This window comes from Medicago sativa, chromosome 3, assembly GCF_051527215.1.
Source record: "Medicago sativa cultivar Bolivia chromosome 3, Bolivia_mono, whole genome shotgun sequence".
Lineage (NCBI taxonomy): Eukaryota > Viridiplantae > Streptophyta > Magnoliopsida > Fabales > Fabaceae > Medicago > Medicago sativa.
The window spans coordinates 25,543,211-25,548,538 of record NC_140751.1 but is presented as its reverse complement, the minus strand read 5'-3'; the positions used below and the strand labels follow the sequence as shown (position 1 = coordinate 25,548,538).

The 5,328-nt window shown below is 40.8% G+C and overlaps 1 non-coding gene across 1 annotated transcript; it reads left to right on the top strand.

Annotated features, from left to right (window-relative positions):
* The first annotated feature begins 4,679 nt into the window (after positions 1-4,679).
* LOC146936660 (small nucleolar RNA R71) lies at positions 4,680-4,786 on the top strand. The gene has a single exon (XR_015033827.1). It is a non-coding gene; the product is annotated as a small nucleolar RNA R71 (small nucleolar RNA).
* Positions 4,787-5,328: the final 542 nt, after the last annotated feature.

Sequence of the window (5,328 nt, the reverse complement as noted above, 5' to 3'; positions counted from 1 at the left end):
TGACCAAGAATGGTCCAGACCATTTTGACTTGAGCTTCCCAGGAAACAGCTTCAACCTGGAATTATACAACAAAACTAGTTGTCCACAGTTAATATCCCTAGACACTAAGTTTTTGTCATGATACCTTTTTGTCCTGGCTTTATAGATGAGCGCATTTTCATACGCTCTAAGCCTCATCTCCTCAAGTTCATTAAGTTTCAAAATTCTTTTCTTACCAGCGGCTATTTGATCAAAATTTAAGGCCTTAATGGCCCAATAAGCTTTATGTTGTAGCTCGACTGGAAGATGACATGCCTTCCCATAGACTAACTGATAGGGTGAGAACCTAAGATGGGTCTTAAAGGCTGTCCTATATGCCCACAGTGCGTCATCTAATTTTCTAGACCAATCTTTCCTATTTGACGCAACTGTCTTCTCCAGAATCTGTTTCAGCTGTCGGTTTGAAACCTCTGCTTGACCACTAGTTTGTGGGTGATAGGGAGTTGCAACTTTGTGCTTAATGTTATGCTTTTTGAGCACATTTTGAAGAAAATTATTGCAAAAATGCTTCCCCCCATCACTGATCAATACTCTAGGGGTTCCAAACCTAGTGAAAATATTCTTTTGAAGGAAGTTGACAACCGTTTTGGTATCATTAGCAACACATGGTATCGCTTCAACCCACTTTGTGACATAATCAACACAGACTAGAATATGGAGATAAGAGTAAGAGGAAGGGAATGGTCCCATAAAATCAATACCCCAACAATCAAATGGTTCAACTTCAATGATTCCTTTTAGGGGCATTTCATTCCTCTTTGATATGTTACCTGTCCTTTGGCATCTGTCACATCTTGTGACAAAGTCGTGGCAATCTTTGAAAAGGGTGGGCCACCAGAATCCACTTTGCAAAATTTTTGCAGCTGTTCTTTCTCCACTGTGGTGGCCTCCATAAGCTGAGCTATGGCAGTGCCACATGATACTATGTGCTTCCTCACCTGCAACACAACGTCTAATCAAACCGTCAGTACCCACCTTAAACAGATACGGGTCATCCCACAAGTAGTGGTTTGCATCTTTGAAGAACTTTTTCCTCTGAGGGTAGGTCAGATCATCAGGAACTATTTTGCCGGCCTTAAAGTTCGCCATGTCAGCAAACCAAGGTCTTTCTCCAATAGCAAACAGCTGTTCATCGGGGAACTCGGCCTTGATGGCCTTCTCCTTCTTTGTCACCTCATCATTCTCCAGCCTTGAGAGATGATCAGCTACCACGTTCTCGACTCCCTTCTTGTCACGAATTTCAAGATCAAATTCTTGCAATAATAGGATCCACCTCAACAGTCGAGGCTTTGAATCCCCTTTAGTTAAGAGATATTTGAGAGCTGCATGATCTGTAAAAACAATGACTTTGGAGCCTATTAGATAAGAACGAAATTTTTCCAATGCAAAGATTACCGCAAGCAATTCCTTTTCAGTTGTGGAATAGTTAACTTGATTTTCATTTAAAACCTTGCTTGCATAGTAAATTGCATGAAAAAATTTGTTCTTGCGTTGGCCTAGGACTGCACCAACAGCATAATCACTTGCATCACACATAAGTTCAAAAGGTAAATCCCAATCGGGTGCAATGATTATTGGTGCAGTCACCAACTTGTTTTTAATCAAAGAAAAAGCATTTAGACATTCAGAATCAAAATTAAACTCATTTTCTTTGACCAAGAGGTTACAGAGGGGTTTGGAAATTTTAGAAAAGTCTTTTATGAACCGCCGATAGAAACCGGCATGCCCCAAGAAACTTCTCACTCCTTTAACATTGATGGGTGGAGGAAGTTTCTCTATAACCTCTATCTTGGCTTGGTCTACCTCAATGCCTTTAGCACTTATTTTATGCCCCAAAACTATACCTTCAGTTACCATAAAATGACATTTTTCCCAATTCAAAACAAGGTTAGTTTTGGTGCATCTTTTAAGTACAACATTTAAATGGAACAAGCATTGATCAAAAGACTTACCAAAAACAGAAAAGTCGTCCATAAATACCTCAATGTTCTTTTCTATCATATCAGAGAAGATGGAAAGCATGCACCTTTGAAAGGTTGCCGGCGCATTACACAGCCCAAAGGGCATCCTTCGATAAGCAAACACTCCAAATGGACAAGTGAAGGCAGTCTTTTCTTGATCCTCCGGAGCTACTGCAATTTGATTATACCCTGAATACCCATCCAAGAAGCAATAAAAGGCTTGGCCAGCCAATCTCTCAATCATTTGATCCATGAATGGTAATGGAAAGTGGTCCTTTCTTGTTGCGGTATTCAACCTCCGGTAGTCTATACACATTCTCCAACCAGTGACGGTGCGGGTAGGTATCAATTCATTTTTCTCATTTGCTAGCACCGTCATTCCTCCTTTCTTGGGTACCACATGAACTAGACTTACCCATGAGCTATCTGAGATAGGGTAGATCATACCTGCATCTAGTAACTTCAGCACCTCTTTCTTCACCACTTCCTTCATTGTTGGGTTAAGTCTCCTTTGAGGTTGAACCACCGGTTTGTATTCAGCCTCCATGTGTATTTTATGCATGCAATAAGCTGGACTAATACCCTTTAAATCAGAAATGTTCCACCCCAAAGCTCCTTGATTGTCTCTTAACACCCTCATTAATTTTTCTTCTTCCAAAGGTGTCAAGGTATTGCTGATGATTACTGGTTTAGAGGCATCCTTAGTGAGAAAAACATATTTCAAGTGGGAAGGGAGTTCTTTTAATTCTGGATTTTTCTCTCCTTCTCCACTCAAAATAGGAGCATCCATAGAGTGCTTACCCATTAATTCTTCTATTTTTACCGGACCCAACTCTTGCTTGCTTGCTGCTAGTTGCTTCACACAATCACTTACTTCAAGATCTTCATCATCTTCACCTTTTTCTATAGAATTCACAATTGCACGTTCAAGAGGGTGTGTTGGTTGATGTTCACAAGAGTCATCTTTAACTATTTCTTCAACAATGTCAATCCGGTAACACTTGGGATTTTCATCTTTGTGCTTCATGGCCTCAAATATATTAAACACTACTTGCTCCTTATGGAATCTCAACATTAGCTCTACTTTCTCAATGTCAATCAAATCACGGCCAGTTGCAAGGAAAGGTCTTCCTAGAATGAGTGGCATATCTTCATCTTCAGCCATGTCTAAGATCACAAAATCTGCCGGAAACACCAAGTCATTAACCTTGACTAGCACATCTTCAAGTACACCGAAAGGATAGGAGATTGACCGATCAGCTAAAGTAATGGTCATTCTTGTTGGTTTTGGTTCCCCACACTTAAGCTTCTTCATCATTGAAAGAGGCATCAGGTTGATACTTGCTCCCAAGTCACATAAAGCTCTTCTAATGTCTACCGGTCCAATTGAACAAGGGATAGTAAAAGCACCAGGATCCTTCAGCTTAGGTGGCAGCTTCTTTTGAAGAATAGCACTACAATTTTCAGAAAGTGCAATGTTCTCATCATCCTTAGGCTTCCTTCGTTTAGTCAACAAGTCTTTCATGAACTTAGCATATAACGGCATTTGATCAAGAGCTTCGTCGAAAGGAATATTCACCTGAAGTTGTGAGAAAAGTTGCATGAACTTCTTGAATTGACCTTCATCCTTTTCTTTCTTCTTCGAAAGGTGAGGGTATGGAAGCTTCACATATGATGGAATAACCTGTGGTTTGTCTCCATCCTTCAATATTTGACTCTTCGTCGTCCTCAAGATTGAATCTTCATCAATTAACTTCTCACTTTTTTCTCCCTCTATTTTTTTCTTCCTTTCGTTTTCAACTACTCCATGATCATTTTCTTTTTCAACTACACCCTCATCATTTTTTTCAACTACATCATTCTCCTCCACCTCAACTACATCATCACCCTTCTTTGGAGCTTTTGGAACTAAAGGTGTCAAAACCTTTTTGCTCCTCAATTCAATAGCATTACAAGACTCATTCTTAGGGTTGTCTTTAGTGTTACCTGAGAATCCACCTTTGTTTTGTTCAGCCAATTGCTTAGCTAATTGCCCCAGTTGAGTTTCAAGCATCTTCCTAGAAGCTTCATTGTTCTTTCTTTCAGCTTCTTGACTCTTCTTCATCTCTTCAAAGTTGCCTTGAGTCATCTTCATGAAGTTCATCATAGTTTCCTCAAGAGCTGATGGCTTCCTTTGTTGTTGTTGAGGAGGAGTGAGCATCTGAGAGTTCAAAGCATTGTTATTTGAGTAGCTTAGATTTGGATGCTTATTGATGCCTGAATTGTAGTATTGATTCTGCCTTTGATAACCTCCCATGAAGTTAGCTTCTTCACTTGATCCTTCTGGAACACATTCTCCATTGGGATGTTCTTCACCACATAGGTCACATTTGATTGCAGCTACTTGTTGTTGCTTATGAGCCAAAGTGAAGCCTTGAAACTCCTTAGTTAGAGCTTCGATTTGTTTGTTCATAGCTGCTTGGTTAGCAAGGATAGCAGTTTGTTCACTCACCCCAAACACTCCTCTTTCTTTCTTCTTAGCTTCAGCCCGATACTCATTTACAGCCATGTTCTCAATTAAAGCTTGGACTTCATGATCAGTTTTGCTCTTGAGACTACCTCTCGCGGAAGCATCTAAGAACATTCTAGTGTTTGGTGTTACCCCCTCAGTGAAGATTTGGAGGTATTGTTTCTCGGTGAACTCATGATTCGGGCATCTCTTAAGAAGTAAGTTAAATCGCTCCCAAGCATCATACAATGATTCACCTTCTCCTTGCTTGAAGTTAGAGATCTCCATCTTCTTGTCCCAATACTTAGACATAGGGAAATATTTCTCCAAGAACTTCAGCTCTAATTCTTCCCATGTTTGGACAGTCCCGTTTGGTATTGTTAGCAACCAATCTTTTGCTCTTCCCGTCAAGGTGAAAGGAAATAGCCTTAGTTTCTTTTGTGCTTCAGTCACGGTGGCTGGTTGCACACAAAACTCGCAGGTTTCAGCAAAGCGGCTCAAGTGTTCATGAGGACTCATAGCTTCAGTCCCATCGAATTGCTTGTCCCTCAAACCGTTGAGGACAGTTGTCTTGATGTCGAAAGCTACAGGGTTAGCTGGTTGAAAAGTATGGGTTAGTTGACCGCGATGAGTGGCTAACCCGTAGTCTCCTAGCTTAGGTCTCGGTGGTACAACTCCTTCTCCTTCCATAGTTGCAGATTTAGGAGAAGAGATCGTTTCAGATTCAGTTGAGAGTGGCTCTGGTATTTGTTCTCGAACACCCGGTGGAACAGACTGAGCTAACCTTTGCGACCGGACAGCTTTCCGAAGTGCTCTAGCAGTCCTTTCAATTTCCGGAT